This window comes from Haplochromis burtoni, unplaced genomic scaffold (assembly GCF_018398535.1).
Source record: "Haplochromis burtoni strain Fernald_Lab_line unplaced genomic scaffold, NCSU_Asbu1 Contig_227, whole genome shotgun sequence".
In the NCBI taxonomy this organism is placed as follows: Eukaryota; Metazoa; Chordata; class Actinopteri; order Cichliformes; family Cichlidae; genus Haplochromis; species Haplochromis burtoni.
The window spans coordinates 45,273-64,786 of record NW_024582588.1 but is presented as its reverse complement, the minus strand read 5'-3'; the positions used below and the strand labels follow the sequence as shown (position 1 = coordinate 64,786).

At 40.1% G+C, this 19,514-nt stretch overlaps 1 protein-coding gene and 1 long non-coding RNA gene across 2 annotated transcripts in view; one reads left to right on the top strand and one right to left on the bottom strand.

Moving 5' to 3' along the window:
• LOC102310585 (seizure protein 6) overlaps nt 1-19,514 on the top strand; it is a gene marked incomplete at its 3' end in the record, with an annotated part of 106,270 nt that overhangs the window by 58,441 nt on the left and 28,315 nt on the right.
• Nucleotides 3,723-4,813, bottom strand: LOC106632460. The gene is made up of 2 exons (XR_001335826.2): nt 4,536-4,813; nt 3,723-4,461 (listed from the first exon to the last, which is right to left on the bottom strand). It is a non-coding gene; the product is annotated as an uncharacterized LOC106632460 (long non-coding RNA).

The following is a 19,514-nucleotide window of genomic DNA, read 5'->3' as shown; positions in this document are numbered from 1 at the left end:
ATATACACACACACACACTATTGACAACTCTCTGCCTGCCTATAATGTGCTAGTCCAAAAAAGAACTGATAGAAAGCCATTCCTACCATAGTTTGTTTTCAGAGCTGTGTCTTTTGTCTTGCTTTTCTCACTGCTCATCTCACCAGTGCAAAGTAGCTTCTGTTTCCAGCACTCCCACTGTGTAAACTTCTGCTATCTCAGATTGCCAGTCCAACTGTATAAGTATGGGCCTTCTTGTTTGTTAGACAGGCAATAAAGGACATGGACCTGAACCTGCCAACAGCCTGCCAACCGCCAATCAAGCCAATCAACTCAGACTGAGTGCAAAGCAGTTTGCCGTGCACACAAGCTTATTGAATTAATGCTGAAAAGCAGAGTGGGCCCTGAGCTCAGTAATTATAAATCAAGAGTAATCAGCGGAACATAATTGATTTGGTAATTGTGTTTGCTTTCTGGAGTTAGACCCAGAACTTTGCTGGCATGAATTAAGAATGTTTTCATCACAGCTGAAGTAGAGCTCTGCAATTTTTTGTGAATGTAAATACATGCTTCTGGTTAGTTTCAGCCAGATGGGATAAAGAAGTAATACTGTAACACAGTGAAACCTTTACCATCAAAAGTCTTTGTATATTGATTATGTATTTATAAAATACACATATACATATTTATGCAGCATTATTATATCTTAGTGGAACTTTTCTTATCTGCTTGAATTAAAGCTTTATTGCTTTCACTGCTAATAAGGCAGGTAAAAGTCATGAAGCTGCATTTAGAGCTCTCAGTTGAATTTGACATACACAATTTTTGAGTAGTTTACATCAAAAATGAGTGTGACAGTAGTGTAACGTTAATTGAGTTTATAGACTTTAGGACATCATGAACATTACTACACACGTTTGCGTTAACTGAAGGGGCTCTGACTGAGTGCAGACTGACTGAAAAGCAGTTTCCAAATGCATAAACACTGTGCAAAGGCTTTAACGTGTTTCAGAGCTTTTTTTGTAACAAAATCTAACAGGGTCTGTCTAACAACATTAATAAACAACCAAACAACCAAACAAAAATAACATTGTATCTAACATTCACTTTAAATTGTAAAAAATCTATCAAAAAATAAATGTGTATGATTGTGAATCAACTATACCGTCAGCTACTCAAAAACATTTCTTCATCTGTTAAATCTTATGCAGACAACATGGTAAAAAACAGCATATGAAAATGATACCAGAAAGCCATTCAGGTTGTCATTTTACAAAAGGCTACAGGCAGCAGCTATGCACTGCTGCTGTCTTTTGACTCTATATTTGTACAAGCTGTCAGTGCTGGTGAATCTGTCATACCAGCATCATCTTTTCTCGATTTTCAGATGTGCTTGTTCACAACCAGCATACTGCTGAGAGAAATGTATCCACACAGACTGCAGCAGGGTTTCCCAGCTCTGCATTCACTTTTTTGTTATCGCCATTCTGTGTGGCTGCCTGTCACAGCAAGAAGAGGGACTCAAGGGGACAAGATTGCATGCCCATCTCAAACTGGATCAACGTTTGTCTGCTGTCAGTTATCTTCTATGTGTTGCGGAAATCATTGTGTAGTTCTGCCCAGGTTTTGTCTGACACCTTGATAAGACGCCTGAGACAGTTTCGAGTTCTTCTTCTTAGACAAAAGGCAAATGAAGGATTTTTACTCCTGGTGATTCAAAAGCGGTTCTCACATGCCGCCCACGCTTTGAACCAAATTCAAATATTTGAATTATTCTGGTCACTGCTCTGATATGCAGATTGCTTAGTGGGGGAGTATTTTAATCACACCAAAGTGAGATACCGCCACTTTTCATTCCACTTCTAAACACCCTCCTCTAATGGCTTTGCTGTTAGAAATGATAGTTAAATTCACCCCTAAACATACAGCCTGCTTGTTTGTTTGTTTTTCTGCGATTAATCCCTGTGGCTATCTTTCTCTCGCACTTTACTGATTAAAAATTGCACGTGGGAAAGCAAGGATGGCCTCAATTCTGGCAGGTGTAAGACTTATTTTCTTCCTGAGTACCCTTGTTGCTGCCAGTGTCCCTTTCCTTCTTAAGTTCAAAGGTCTTTTACAGCACCTGTGTTTCATCTGGGCTCTCTCTACTCTCTGGATGTCAACTGTCCTTTTCGTTTCACTTCACTGGCTTTACTCAAATTTCACACTTGTCAGGTTGCGTGATTCCTCGAACAGCTACAAGCACATCTGAGTGTAGCTCTCTAAGCCCCCCTACCACCACTACCATCCCCTCTGTGATAGTTTCAGGTTAACGCTGGTCCTATTCTGGTCATCCATTTTATAACCATAACACAAAGAATCAAAGAATGCTACAGTATGGAATGATCTAGCTAGCTAACTAGCTAGCTAAGGAGCAGGTCCATACCTGGCTTCTCCACAAAAATGTAACTATTCTTGCGCAAATTACTGAACCCAGACTGCTGGGTTCCATTTCAACCTTTCATAATGCCACTTAGCACTAATGTTTCACAAGAAAAACTTCACCTAACTAAAAAAAATACAAATGAACCAGATTCAGGACATCAGGAGATTCATAAAAAAAACTAAAATTAAAAAAACCTTAGAATTATTCCTGCTATATGTAACCATTTATCTGATTGTTAACTTCAGAATTACACAAAGGTCAGTTGTACAGCTTCTTCTTTCAGCTTGTTTAACTGCATGTTAAACAAGCTGAAAGAAGAAAGATCAGCTGTCTGCTACATCCTGCAGTTACGAAGGGAATAGCGGGAGAAATTTCACACACGGTTTATTGGCTTTGTAATCGATGGTGCTATTGTGATGGAATGATAGAGAAGAGCCACACTCCAGGACTGAAAACAACCATCTTAACCTTCACTCACAGAACCTGTGGGACATATTACTCTAAAACATATTACAGAGCTTGCTCATCTGTGCATATCTATTACCTCTTAAGGGTACACTGAACACACTGCAAAAAAAAACAATGTGAAATTCTGAATTTTTCAGATCCGAACATGTCGTGTAACCTCTATACACACCGAAAGCATTACTTACTTACACTACTTCCAAAAAAAGTATCCTTAGAAAGTTCATCAAAACAAGATAGGAGATGGCAGCAGCGGGGAGAACTTATACCACGACCACTTTTGTACATATTTCAGGATGTCAGTTTGAACTTTTTCCTTGCATTTGTTGTTTGTTGCATTTAGCAACACGTGCACTGTAGCTCAGATTGTAGGTCAGATTGTCTGATTGTCCAGCTAAATAATGCATTCATTGTGAAGAGCAGGATCAAGAAGTCCCAAATTCAGATTTTTCATGCGCAAAATATTGTGCATGAAAAATCATATAATAATATATTTCACATATCCAGTGTGTAAAGGCCTTACTCTCAGACTGGTTCTTATATATGTATATAGATATAGATATATATTATTCTTCTACTCAAAGTGCTTTATACAACATGCCTCATTCACTTTTTTCTATCTGTAAGTGCTTTCTATCTAACATTCACTCTTTGATGGAGAAACAGACTCGGGAGTATCTCACCTAAGGATATTTAGCATGTGTGGCGAGACGAGGATGGGATATAAAGTAAATACTCTTTGCAGTTTTAAAAAGACAACGCCACCCTGGGAATTTCACCCAGAGAATACTGGAAATAACCCTAAATCACTAAAAAGGCACTTAGGTTCGCTATACTCAATCCAGAGACGAGGTTCAATAATAAACAAATTGACAATTTATTGATAATTATTTAAAACACCATATAAAAGCACAATCATAAATATTCAAGTACAAATATGCTTAAAAAGGTATTCAGAGCTGAGGCTTACCAGTGGAGGGGCAGGGATGCCACACACAAACTAAAGAAAGAAAACACACCCAAAACACAAGTGCAGCACACTATCACACACACTCACACTAATAAACTAAACAAGGCAGGTGTGTACACTCAAGGGATCCCACCACCAAGGCACCCTAGTCTCCTCCACGTCGGCACTCCGCACTGAATAAAAGAAACAAAGAAAATTTTAATATATTACAACAAACTAATGTGTAGCACCGGGGGATAACCCAACTGCAAGACCACACTGGTGATCTACAGCTAGAAAAAGGGCCTCCCACCAGTGGTGTAACAAAAATCCAAACTACAAATCAAAAGCAATAAAACAACATACAATCTGGATAAAACTCTAAAATCTGGAGCAAACGGAATCGCCGTACTGCTCCAACTTGCCGTCACACAACGACAAGTTAACAGTCAATCAATATGCACGCCAGCTGACTCCGATAACCGGCATGCATATGGCCGTTGTCCACGCCGACGTCCTCTGTAAAAGCTGACAGCAGCAGGGAAAGAAATCTCACAACGGGAACCGACGATAAAAGCACAGCAAGGCAAAACAGCAGCACTTCAGTTCACGTAGCTTGGCGCAAAACTAAGGCCCACACTTCCTGCGAAACATAATAAATAATTACTATAAAAGAGCAATAGAAGGCAGAGAGCGTAACAAAAGTTGATTACGTACCAAGTAAGCCGTGTCATAGAATGTAAGCCGAATAGCTCAGAGGAGGCTTCTATAGCTACGACCAGCCGCGATGGAGACTTTAGAGGCGTAACCCACAAACGATCTCTACCACACCGAGGAAGTCAGGTGACCAAAAAGGAGATCACAGGCAAGCGATGCAGAGACACTCAAATGGCCACTATTTATACCAGCGCCCCCTAATGGGCCAGGCTGAAAGTGGGTTGGAACGAGGGATAACATTCATCCTGCCACACATGCAAAGTGAAGCAAACAGGGATTAAACCACCAACTACTCCAACATCATTGTGAAGTTTGCGGACGACACTACAGTGGTGGGTCTTATCACCAATGGTGATGAGACGGCTTACAGGGAGGAGGTCAGCGCCCTGACCCACTGGTGTCAAGACAACCATCTCACCCTCAACGTCGCAAAGACAAAGGAGTTGATAGTGGACTTCCGGAGGTGCAGAGAAGTACACACCCCCATCACCATCAACGGCGCTGCTGTGGAGAGAGTGAGCAGCTTCCGGTTCCTTGGAGTACATCTGGCTGAGGATCTTACGTGGTCAGTACACACAAACAAAACAGTGAAGAAGGCGCAGCAGCGCCTCTTCTTTCTCAGGAGACTGAAAAGATTCGGCATGAGCCCCCGCATCCTCAGGACCTTCTATCACTGTGCCATTGAGAGCATCCTCACTGGATGCATCACCACCTGGTATGGCAACAGCACCGCCTACAACTGCAAAGCTCTCCAGCGAGTAGTGCGGTGCTCTGAACGGATAATTGGAGGTGAGCTTCCCTCCCTCCAAGACATCTACAGGAAGCGGTGCCTGAGGAAAGCGGGGAGGATCATCAAGGACTCCAGTCACCCCAGCCATAAACTGTTCAGACTACTTCCATCAGGAAGGAGGTTCTGCAGCATCCGGTCCCGTACCAGCAGACTGAGAGACAGCTTCTTCCACCAGGCCATCAGACTGCTGAACACGTCATAGACACCTCAGCCTTCACTACTGGAACTTTAACATTATGCACTCCATACTGTACAGTAATGCCACTGTTTTGCACATGTCTCAACTCTGTATATTTTTATATATTTTATTTATTGTTTACTCTATTTAATTTGTAAAATATGTGTACACACACACACACACACACACACACACACACACACACACACACACACACACACACACACACACACACACGTAGAAAAATATTTAGTATACACATCCAGAAATGCATATACTATTATATATTGTACATATATTTATTAGTTTCAGATGTAGCCATTCTTGTATTTTGCTTGTTTACATTATTGTATTTTGCACAACTCTGTTGCTTGTGAAGCTCGCACACAAGAATTTCACTCACATGTGCTGTACCAATGTACCTGCACATGTGATGTGACAATAAAAGTGATTTGATTTGATTTGATTTGATTTGAACTGTCCAATTATAAGATGACCTGCTCTACCTCCTGAGCTACAGCCACCCCTCAACCTTGAACGTTTGCTGCTCATCCCAGTAAACGTAACAGATTTGCCTCTTTCTCTGTTTGAAGGTTTGCAAATGGTCCTAAAAGAGGTGTGATGCTCTGCAGCTGGGAGCCTGCAGGAGAGTAGAAAGACTCTGTCATCAAAGTAAACTGCTTTCTTAGAAATATTTATTATTTTATACATTGGCAGCATTTTGTGTTGTTGCATGTTGAGACTGTTTCATATTTAATACTGAAGTTAAATGGAAACACATTAAGCACTAAGTAGAAGGGGAATTTAATTTTGAGACAAACCTTTTGTATTGTTTGATTCACCTGTCAAACACCTGTGTCTGAACAGGAAACATAAGACTGAGAATACTGGGCGTATTACTTTTATTTAAAAGTTAGAATATTCTTATGTTCTAAACTTGTTTTGTTTAAGTTTATAATTAATTTAGAGTTTATACATTGACCACAGTAATAAAAACGGTCTGCTTCAGACTCCGTTCATGAACATCTATCTACAGTGGTGTGAAATTGTTTACTGATTTCCTATTTTGTTTGTACGTTTGTCACACATAAATGTTTCAAATCATCAAACAAATTTAAATATTAGATAAAGATAACACAAGTAAACACAAAATTCAGTTTTTAAATGAGGGTGTTTATTATTAAGGGGAAAATCCAAACCTACATGGCCCTGTGTGAAAAAGGGATTGCTACCTAACCTAATAACAATAGCAGCAACAACTGCAATCAACTGTGATAACTGGCAATCAGCCTTTGTCAGTGCTGTGGAGGAAGTTTGGCCCACTCATCTTTGCAAAATTGCTGTAATTTAGCCAAATTGGAAGGTTTGAGCATGAACTACCTTTTTGCGGTCATGCCAAGGCATCCCAAATGGATTCAGGTCTGGACTTTGACTAGGGCACTCCAAAGTTTTTTCTTAAGTTTTTCTTAAGCCATTCAGAGGTGGACTTGCTGGTGTGTTCTGGGTCATTGTTCCTGCTGCAGAACCCAAGTGCGCTTCAGCTTGAGGTCACAAACAGACGACTGGACATTCTTCAGGTTGTTTGGGTAGACAGCATAATTCATGGTGCCATTTACCACAGCATGTCTTCCAGGTCCTGAGGCAGCAAAACAGCCAGAGATTCGTATTGTGCCAGAGGTGAAATTCTTGGATCGGCGCAAGACGGACGAAAGCGAAAGCATTTGCCAAGAATGTTTTCATTAATCAAGTTCCACCATGCATTAATTTAATACCACCACCATATTTTACTGTTGGTATGATGGTCCTTTTCTGAAATGTTGTGTTACTTTTACACCAGATGTAATGGGACACACAACTTCCAAAACGTTCAATTTTTGTTTCATCATTCCATATAATATTTTCCCCAAAGTCTTAGGTGTTTTCTAGCAAAACTGAGACGAGTCTTTATGTTTCTTTTGCTCAGCAGTAGCTTTTGTCTTGGAGCTCTGCCATGCAGATTATTTTTGCCCAGTCTCTTTCATATGGTGGAGTCATTAACACTGACCTTAACTAAGGCAAGTGAGGCATGCAGTTATTTGGATGTTGTTGCACTCTTGGCGTAATTTTGGTTGGCCGTTCACTCCTGGCAAGGTTCGGCACTGTTCCATGTTCTCGCCATTTGTGGATAATGGCTGTAAAAATGTGCTTTTGAAGACTCTGTTGTTCTCTGAAGTCCCACAGCTTTAGAAATGGTTTTATAACCTTTTCCAAACCGTGAGATCTCAAATCCTCAATTACAATTACTATCTATGAAATGTTTAAATTTCGTCTGATGTTGCTTCGCATACCATGTTTCTTATGTAAAGGTGAAACAGTGCAATCTCTGCCCCATTCTCTGTTTGCAAACTGACATGGCCGCACTAGCTCACACATTATTGTCTGCAAAGTGGTAGGCAACAACCATCCAAGAGAAAAAGGCTCAGAACTATTTGTTTGAGTTTAGGAAAATATTATACTTTCCTTTGTTTTTAACATTAGCCACATTAGAAGCTTCATTTCCATTTCCAGGCTTACCAGTGGTGATGAATCCCCAGATGATGTAACATATAACTGACTATCTGAAAAGGATTTAAGATGAAGTTAATTTGAACATACTGTAAATGACAAAGATATCTTGGAAAGTTAACTTGCTTCCTGGTTTTGTTTGTTTGGGATTTTGTTGTTGCTTGGATGCATATTTATGTAGAAAAATACAAAGTCACCTGTAACTGATACAGGATATGTCTTATAAGGCATTTGTGACGCAGTGTGACAGTGCTGATGTATTTTAAAACTTAAATTAACTACATGGCAGATAAGGTTGACCTCAGAGTAGAGCAAGCATTTATGCAATGTGTTGGTGAGAACCTGATTGAACAACAATTGATGTTGAACTGGTGCCAATGTTGCCAGTTGCCACTTTCTAAACCCGCCTATCTGTGTCGCCTTCCTACTCCCTTCAACTCTGTATCACCTAGGCCCCCCTTCATCTTCATCCAGCTTCTACCATGCTGAGGTGCCTCCTCTCGACCTGTTGGAGTGGAGAGGCCCATCTGTGAGTTTATCTTGCTCTGCCGGAGAGCAGTAAACACTCATTTTTGTGGCTGTCAGCTTGGTGAAGGAGGGCAGCCATGTGGAACACAGCGCAGAATCAGCAGTGTTCCCAGCAGTGGAAATAGAGCTGGCTTCAAGGAAAAGCCATTCTTTTGCCTTCTTTTTTCCCCTCCCAGGGAACAACATTATTGCTTCTAAACCTGCCATATATTGATTTAAGGCTTGTATTTTTTTGTATGTCATCATATTGACGTAAAGTATTTTCTCCTTATTTTTTATGTTCAAAATCATGTGTACATGTAATAAATAAAAATACATTTCTATAGAAACTAAAGCGAAACTTATACAGCTGTCACTGAAGCCAGGATTTTATTGGTATTTATTTTGAATGTTAATAATAAGACATTCAGATGAAAAAGCAAATTAAACAAACCTAATACATACATACATGTTAAATGCACCACAATGATTTTTCACAGTTTGAGGAGAGTTGATATGCATCATAAGGAGTGTGCCATGTATGTTCTTCTAATCTTACTAAATGACTAAGGAGCATCGGAGGAAACAGCTTACTACAAACTCAGCTGAACAAAGATGCTGGCTAGGTCCATATAGACACCGTTAAAAACAAAATGCTTTCATCAGTCACTGATTTATCAAAACATTCACTATTGCTTAAATCAGCCTTTAAGGATTTTAAATTGAAAACCTAAGAAGGAAATATATGAAAATATACTGCAAGTACATTTTTCCAAGGAATGCATATTATACGATATTTATTTAGACTTTTTTCAGAAAAAAAAAACTAATTGTGATTTTTATCCATTGATCAGGGCTGTGAGGTGCAGCTGAAATGTCTGGAAAATAGCAAGAAAGAGGGCTTTTAAATAAATTAAATTTTTTTAACTTTTGGCTTAACATGGAGAGATCTCAAAATACGTATTTTGTTTGCAAATTTGAAGTTTGGTCTAAAACAGAGTTGGAAATGGCAGCCTGCCTCTTTAAGAAGTTAATGTGTGTTAGTCTGTTTTCTTCTTCTTTAAAAAAAATCTTTGTGTATAATTCTTAGGCAAAAAGCTAAGAGGCATACAGTTAGCATGCATAGACAATGGTTGAACACTGCAGCAGCAGGATAAAACAGCTGGCTTACTGGCTGACTAACTGGCTGACCATTGCAGCATTGGCATATGCCATAACTCCCACAACAGCATGCTATTGGCCACTTTTGGATCTTGGAGTTTTTCAAAAAGGAAGATGACTGAGGAAGAGAAAGCTCTGGCCAGTGCTTTTGTCGATAATAATGGGGAATGTTAGGCAAGATGGACAAACTAGGATTGTTAACAAGGAGAGAGAAAGTTTCTATGAGCGTGCCATGTGTGTCATGGCAGAAAAACAACAATGCAGACTTGACTGTGAACTCAAATGTAGTTTATGGTCCTGCAAACACGTCCAGCTGCATACAGATTTTCGTAAATTTCCTGCACTCTTAAGCTATCCCTCAGAATCCAAAACGCAAGTTGCTCGACATGTATATCACCAGTCAAATGCTGACTGGTTCACAATTGGCCCAGAACAGGGAAGGGAGAAACGCTGGAGTTCAACAAGAATGGGAGAAGTACAAAAAAATAGATCAAAAATAAAAAATACAGTATCAAAAGTACAGACAGTGGTGTTCTTTTGTTTTGTTTTTTATTGTTTTAAACACTCAGTTTTACTTTCTGTCTTTCATCTTTGCTTTTTTCTACATCTAGCCGACAGACCAACCACATAAGCAAGAGTAGCCCACCAATCGGTTGTATCACAAGTTTTTGACACTGCCTATGACAAATCATCTCCACGCAGGTAGACAGACAGTCTGTGAGTACTTGCAGATTGCCTTCTCACTACCCCGGCTCAAGGTTAAAACAAGCATTAGCTAGTTTTCACTGTGTAAGAGAATTCAGACACCCTGGCAAGAGCAAGAAGAAAAGACAAGGAAGAATTGTTCTTTATGTCCACAACTGCTGGTGCAATCCCAGTAACAACAGAATGCTGAGGAGACTATACAGAGATGCTTTGAGACCACTGCCTGTGTTTTTATTTTCAGTCTTTATGGAGACAATACTGACAATCTGACAGAATGAATTGGAACTTCTGTGTGGATTATGTTGCCCCCCAAAAGCGTGTCTGCTGCTCCCAGCAGCAAAACTGGGTTTAAAAGAGACATTAAAGTGAAAATGAATTAGGAAGAAAAGAGCTTTCAGGAGTGGGAACAAAGAAGTGTGCAAATGCGTACAGAGGTGGCTTAAAATTAAAGTGTTATAGAGAAAAGAGTGAAGCTGGAGAACAAAGTCAACAAAATAACAACAGAGAGGTTTGGGATGGAACCATTGCAGGACACATGCAAAGGAAAGACATGATATCTGCTATTACACCAACATACAGGAGGACCAAAAGGTTTTATCACCCTTCCGCTTCGCGCTCTATACTTCAGGCTTCAGGTACAGATTAGATTCATGCCACCTACAGTGACTTTCAGACAATTCTGCTAATGTTGGCTGTATACAGGGTGATGGACAGTTTTGTGGGGTGGAGTGATGTGAGCTCACTGGTTCAGAAACACAGATGTTGTCTTTAAGAACAGCCAGAGTCACATGCAGCTACTCAGGATGCACAACTTGTTCAGTAGATGCTTTGGAGTTAAAAGTAGTGTGTGTGTGTGTGTGTGTGTGTGTGTGTGTGTGTGTGTGTGTGTGTGTGTGTGTTTCCTTTAATCCCTATCTGTTGTATATGAGAGTAACTACATGCGTTGCAATAAAAACAAAAACTGAAATTGTACTTGAACATCATTTTAGTCATTAATAATTGATATAGCTGTACATAGTCTTGGTTTGGCATTCAAAACGTTTGTCAGTGTTGTTGTTTTTTATTTGGAATTTAGATGGATTAATAAATTACTTAAAAGTCGACTTGAGAATTTCATCAGAGGTTAAACTGTATTTTTAACTGCCAACAAATTAGCCCCAACTATATTCAGTTTTTTGTAACAGAGAGGGATATTTATATTTCAGAGCTTTTTGTATTTATTAGAGCTGTTTTGTAATATTTGGTAATAGTGTAATAAATACTGTATGATTTAATTGGTACTTTAACTTGTTATTATTAGGGATGGGTATCGTTTAGCTTTTATCCGATACCAGTACCAAACCGGTGCTTAAACGGTGCTCGAACCGGTGCTTAAAGAATGGAGAACACAAAATTGGACCAAAAACCTCTCATGTTCAGCTGTTTTTTGTAAAAAGATAACAATGTTAGCCTTTTCTGCAGCTATGGTATCACTCTTAGCTGGAAGCAGTGCTTAAACAATGGAAAAAACACAAACTTTGTCCAAAAACCTCTCATGTTTAGCTGTTTCCCACTTTTTCTTTGGTCATTTTAGCCTTTTTAGCCAGGGTGAAGGGAGCATCTGCCATCAAACAAGAAGACAGCCGCATATAGCTATGATGATGTTTGCTAGTTCACCTTACATGCATTAATGTAATAACGTGGTTAGCCTACTCAATGTAAATTACACACGAACAACATTAAGCTACTCACGAAGAACGGCTGCTGCTGCCATCATCATCTGTCATCATTTCTGCTGCACTGACAGGGCTAGGGGCCAGGACTCTCCTCTTCGGGTTCTTGGGGGATGTTGCTAACTCCGGGTCAGATAACAGGCACCACACCCGCAGTAGATGTGCTCGGTGTGAGGTCTCGCAGCAAGCTATCAAATATGGCGCATTTCTCGGCTTTTAACAAAACGTTATACGTTGCCAGGTGTTTCATCAGATTCGAGGAGTTACCTCCTTTGCACAATATCAGCTTAAAGCACTTGTTGCAGGCTGCTGAGTTTGCATCTTTTGCTGTGAAGTACAGCCAGACTTTGACCGCTTCACTTTGGGTGTTTTTAATCTTTAGCTCTGCTCTAAAAGAACGTACGTACCTGGCCCCGCCTACTACACTCGCAAAGGTAATATGATTGGCTGGAATCCAAAGCGTATGACATCTCAGTAAAAAAAAAGCACCGAAATGTGAGCTGCTTTTCAGTCTGGTTACTACCGTTTATGTCAGAACCGGTACCCATCCCTAGTTATATGTTCTTACTGTCTTGGAGCAACTGTGACCACATAATTTCCTCTGAGATTAATAAAGTATTCTGATTCTAATTCAGTGCAGTGTGCTGCTTACTGAAATTTACTTCAAAGAATTTTATTTGTTGACTTATGAAGAATTGCTTCAAAACAGTCAATATAGTCTTTTTCACTGGAACCATCATGCTCATCTCTGTGCTCAGTTTCTCCTTAGTAGATTGTGATTCAAAACACTAAGGTGAAGGTGAATCAGTCAGTACCTTTTGAAGGACCCCATTTCAGCCCCTAATGTTACAAAGAAATGGGTTTCAGGCATAACATCTCTGGGAGGGATGAAAGTGGGCCTTGCTCCATATATGTGGCTGTGAAAATTGTGACTCGCTGCCTCTCTCATCTTCACTCCATTCTACAAAATTAATGACAGCAGCTCTGTCGTGCTATGGACCAGAGATGGAGAGACAGTAGGGGTTGTGAATGAAAAAAGAGGGATTACTGCATTGAATCCTCAAATGGAATACTGTTCTTTCTCTATAACTTGGCCAGATTTCTCTCTGTATAAAGATATTTACTTATCTTTTCTCTTTTCCTAATCTATCCACCCCCAAAACCTTTTATTTCCACACACTTTCGGTGGTTTTGCTTGTTTTAATTATTTTACAATGGAGGCTGGAAAGTGGAACAATATGAGAAGAAGGAGAACACTGACATGCCACAAAGTCTGATCCATCCATCCATCCATCAGTCTTCTTCTTTTTTTTTTTTTTTTGCCTCTCCCGTTTGGCTCTTTTGCCATCAGAATTGTTGTCTAAAGGCAAAGAAAGATGCCCAACGGATTTACTTTACCAAATTGACCATCCCAGCCTTGCCATAATGGTCCATTTGATTCACCTTTTATTGTTTATTTTATTTTCACTTACTGAATATGGGACAGACTTTGACTGGGGGAAAGAAGGGGAGAAAGAAAGAGGGAAAGAGAAACAGCTGAGAAGAGGGACGGGGGAGAAGGGCAAAAACAAAAACCAACAGAATGGCAGAAAGAGAAAAAAAATGCATATATCAGTCACCTGGGTCACCTGCTGAGAAAGAAAAAAGAAAACAAGCAGAAGAGAACAAGAGTAATAGAATAAACAACATCACAATGATATATGGGAATATGACAGTAAATACTAAATATTAAACATTATTGTGCAGCACATAAGATCAACAAACACAGTGTGCTTTGAGGTAGGAGCCAAAAAGGGTGTAGTTTGTGGGTGTGATCACCCGTGGTACACCTGTGAGCATGGACGCGCTTGTTTTTTTTAAAAGGTTCCTTCATGTAATGATCTGCTAGAGGGTGTGGGGGGGCCACATCAGTCTTCTTCTGCTTATCTGGTACCAGGTCACGGGGGCAGTAGCCTAATCAGAGAAGCCCAGACTTCCCTCTCCCCAGCCACCTCCTCCAACACCAAGGCGGTCCCAGGCCTGCTGAGAGATATAATCTCTCCTGTCCTGGGTCTACCCTGGGGCCTCCTCCCAGTAAGACATGCCTGGAACACTGTGCCCAGGAGGCATCCTTTTCAGATGCCCGAACTACCTCAGCTGGCTCCTTTCAATGTGGAGGAACAGTGGCTCTACTCTGAGCCTCTCCTGGATGGCTGAATGCTATCTCTAAGGGAGAGGCCAGCCACCCTGTGGAGGAAGCTCATTTCTGCCGCTTGCATTCACGATCTTGTTCACCCAACAATGTTCTCAGTTGAAGTCAGCAGTGCTCGACCCTCACTATACACAGTGCAGGTAAAGCACCACTTTCCCATCCTGAGTTGCCTGATGGATTGCCGGAATCTCTTCAAGGCAGCCTAAAAGTCTTTTTCCATGGCCTCCCACGAACTTCTCCCACACCTAGGTTTTTGCTTCAGCTACTGCCCAAGCTGTGTTCCACTTGGCCTTTTGGTAACTATCAGCTGCCTCCAAAGTCCCATAGGCTAACCAAGCCCAATAGGACTCCTTCTTCAGCCGGGTAGCTCCCTTCACCTCTGGTGTCCACCATTTGGTTAAGGGGTTACCATGACAGGTGCCAACCACCTTGCGGCCGCAAGGCACCAACCACCAACCACCTTGCTGCCTGTCTGCAGCAGCTTTGGCAGTGGAGGTGCTGAACATGGTCCATTCAGACTCAACGTCCTCAGTCTCCCTCAGAATGCTGTTGAAACTATGCCAGAGGTATGTGTTGAAGATCTCGCAGCCTCTGCCAGGCATTCCCAGCGCACCCTCACTATACGTTTAGTTGCACCAAGTCTGTCCTGCATCCTCACCCACCACCTGATCCAACTCACCACCAGGTGGTGATCAGTTGACAGCTCAGCCCCTCTCTTTATCCGAGTGTCCAGGGCATATGGCCACAGGTCTGGTGATACGATTACAAAATCCATCATCCACCTGCGGCATAGGGTGTCGTGTTGCCTCATGCACTTATGGACACCCTTATGTACCCATCACTGAGAATGTATGTTTGGTCGTTAATCTGTCACAACAGACAGAGGTAGAAAGCCATTTATACCGCTCACATTCATATTCATGGTCAGTTAACAATTACTAACTGACCGATTCCAAAAAGCATATTAAAAAATCTTGAGTTCAAACATAAACTCCAAGGCTACGTTCACACTGCAGGTGAAAGCGCATCAAATCCGAATTTTTGACCCTATGCGACCCATATCCGATCATGGTATGACAGTGTGAATGGCACAAATCCAATATTTTCAAATCCGATCCAGGTCACTTTCGTATGTGGTACTGAATCCGATACATATCTGATGTTTTAGAAAGCGACTGCTGTTTGAACGGTCATGTCGCATTAAATCTATCTTTTACGTCACTGACACAAGACAGACGCCAATTATCAGCGCCAGAAAAGTGCCGGAGAAGTGCCCGAGAAGACATCGCGAACGCTTCCTGGCCATCCAGTGTAGATGTTAGTGAAACTGTTGGGAAGACAACGCTGGAGAAACGGGAACAATTTATTTGTACTGTATAATCTGCAGATTCTGACAGAAATCTGCAACTATCCTTTGAAGCACCGCTCCTCTAAAACAGCAATAAGGATAATGGTAAATGGCCTGTATTTGTATAGCGCTTTACTAGTCCCTAAGGACCCCAAAGCGCTTTACACATCTAGGTCATTTGTAAATAACAAAATAACAAAATAACTTTATAACTTAAAGCAAAATTGGGAAAGTCCGAAACAAGTCTTTATATTAAGGGCCATTAGTCAAACAATACTGTTTGCTCTGGGTCTAAACAGAGCGCGTTGTGTGTGACGTCTTCTTTTGCGCATGCGGCCGCTTTGAGGGTTCACACCAGAGCGCGTTTGCTGTCACATTTTATTTGTAGTGTGAACAAGCAGACAAAAAAATCGGATTTGATCAAAAAATCAGAATTGAGCATTAAGACCTGCAGTGTGAACGTAGCCTAAGTTAATCAGCTCCGAAAATACCAATGTAGTTTTTGGTTCCAAAACAGCAGATCACAGTTTGTTCAATAAACTCTGCGGATGCCTTCTGTGACACCTGTGAGTGTCTGTGAGGGTGTTATATAGCTCCAAATCCCAACAACAGTTGCCTCAAGGTGCTGCTGGCATCAGTTTCTCCCTCTTTGCCTCCATGGGTTTTGATTTTGTGTTTGGTTGGTTGAAGTTGTGATTATTTTTTTATAGAGCATTTCACATCACACAACTATACAATGCATACAGATCATGTAAATGTTAATTTATACATGATCCATTTCAACCCATAACCTGCTCATATATTTTGATTGAATGGAATTTTACCTCAGTCATAGAAATCCTAAACATGAAGGAGGAATGAAGGTACACTGAATCACTATTTAGCGGGAAAATAATACAACGCAAGAAAGTGCGACCCTCACTATATTATATTGTCTCATACAGTTTATTAAGCAGGCAAATTAGTGGCTCAAAAATGAACAGATCTAAGATGAGAGCTTGAAGGAGAGAGTGGCAGGCCTAACTTACCAAAATAATCTGCATGGCAGTCCAGATTAATGAGAAGAAGATGATGGAAAATGAATATGTTTTCTAATATTCGGAAAAACACCTCTGACAGAAAGTGCTGGGCGCTATGCAAAGGGTGCTGAGGATTAAGACACAGGTGGAGTGCAGGATTTATCCAGAGGAGATCTGCATAATTAAAAACTATTCCACCATATGAACCTGAAATCTGTGTTCACAATCTTCACAATGTGTAGAAAAATAACAAACATTACTTGCCATCAATCACGAGCCATCCCAGTTACAATGTTATTGTGCCACATTGTTTTTTCCCCCTCTTTTAATTGGAACATTCATGAATGAATTTAATACAATAAGATGCATTCATTAATGGCTGCATTTTCATAGTCATTTTTGCTTTTGTTTGCTATATAGTAATCAGAAAGAAGTCACTGTGTGTGCACTGCTGAAAAAAAGACAGGTTAGGTAAGATACAAAGAGAGCGAGAAGAGTATTTCTTCCATATTGGCTTCTGTAGAATCTACCTTACAGTGTAAAGCGCCTTGAAGCAACTGTTGTTGTGATTTTGTGCCGAATAAATAAAAATCAGTTGAGTTGGAATTGAATTGGTCATTGGCTTTCTGTTAAATTCAGAATCAAATTTAAAATCTTTCTTCTACAAGCCCATATGGAAAAGATATATATAAATCTTATAAAGTTTTTATCTGTCTTGTATGAAACTTGTATGAAAAGCATACAAGAGTGAAAACACATATAAGATCCCTTGGAAAATTATACAATGAAACTTGTATGTTTTGTATACTTACTAAAAAAATATATGAAAGTAATGAGAAAAAGTGGCCACTTTCATAAGTAAATCATGTAAGCCTTATATGATTTATATATGATTTACTCATGAAAGTGGCCACTTTCATGAGTAAATCATATATGTTTTTACTATTTCTTTTCCATATGGGAGGTCTTGAATAATCAGGCATCATCTCATCTTAAAGACCTCATAGAACTATATCACCACAAAAGAGTACTGTTGGCTTACTTGTGGCTCCTAGGATATTTAAAAACACAATGGGCTGCTGAGGGCTTTCCATGATGCACTGAGTGTTTCTCTTCATTCACCTTCACTCTGTGTTTATACACCACTTTTCATTTAATCATTAGTCATTTAATCATCAGTGTGTCTTTTCTCCTGTCTTCTCCCCCTCAACCCCAACTGGCTGCAGCATCTGGCTGTGCCTCCATGTTTCTGCTGGAAGTTTCTTCCTCGTAAAAGGGAGATTTTCCTTCCCACTGTTCCCAAGTGCTTGCTGATAGCACTCTCTGTATTATTTTAGGGTCTTTACCTTACAGTAAAAGTGCCTCAAGGCAAATGTTGTTATTTGGAACTACATAAATATAATTTAATCGAATCTAAATCAAAAAAATAGGTGGGTTTTCTGTTATACTAAACATGTAGCATTTTCCAGCCTTCAACATTAGCATGGTGTGGTTAGTATTTGGCTCAAAGCACCAGTGAGTAAGGTTAGCCAGATCTAAAGTATGCTTCAGTTTTCATTTACTGACTTGTACTTATACTTAACTGGATGCTAGTCCAAAAGATACAGTATATTTTGATTTATGAATAAGCCTTCAATCATTCCATTTACAGCTACTACTCTAACACTATGCAATACTGATGATGACAACAATAAAATATATATGTTCTATGGGCTGATATGTTTCTCCTTCTCTGTCTCTCTCTGCGTGTGTGTGCGCTTGATCTTACACACTGCTGATAGGTCCCAGATCTCACTGTACCACCCTTTACATTTCTTCATCTAACTCATCAGCATCTAATTTCCATATGACCAACACCTCCTCCACATATACAGCATGCAACTACTGATTACTAGCTTGAGGCTTCCCGACATACCCCAAGTAATTACTTTGCTTCCTTATTTTTTTTTCTATCTATTCATATTTATCTTTATGTTATCGTGCCCTCCATCTGACTTTTTCCTTGCATCTATCATTTCTTTTTCCAGTGGTTGTTTTCTGTTAAAAGCTTCTCTCTTTTTTCTCATTGCTCTACCTCTCTTGCCCTTAATGAAGTTAAATACTCTCTGGTAAGGCTATATACTGTTTTTGTAGCAGTCAGTAAGCAGGGAACATCTTGTTCAGTTATGGTGCTGGATGTAAGGATTGATGGAAACAGTAGGTGGACAGATTCAAGGTGACAGATGGACAGTAGCTGTTGTGTGCTGGCAGTACAGTGCAGAGGAACTGACAGGCTGTCAGCAGCTACTCTGAAACCCACGCGGCAGTTTAAACGAGAGTCAGCTTATATAAAAACTTCATATCAGAAGTTTGAAATGAGATCCGTCACAGCAGTCAGGATAAATGTCTTTGACTTTGGTAATGTTTATATACACAGTAAACCAGTAAGCAGCTGCAGGCTATTGCAGCTGCACTGTCAAAAAAATAAATAAATAAAATAAAAATCACTCCTGCTTATTAGAGTATATGGAATTATATTAGAGTAGATAACAGCACATTAACATTGTTTACTTGTGGTTGCCTTATGACTGTAAAATTACAGAACCAGTTTGGTTCCACAAAGAACCAAACTCTCAGACCCATGTCCCTTTTTGATGGGATGACTGGACCACTCCACCACAATAAGGTGGAGACCTAATGGAAGATTTGTCTTTAAATGTGCAAGCAAAGGAAGCATGTAAGAATGCCTTTCAGTTGCACAAGATCACTAAAATTAGAAAAATTATATGTCAGGGCGATATGGCCAAAAATATTTATCACGATATATATTTGAAAATTTGCGATA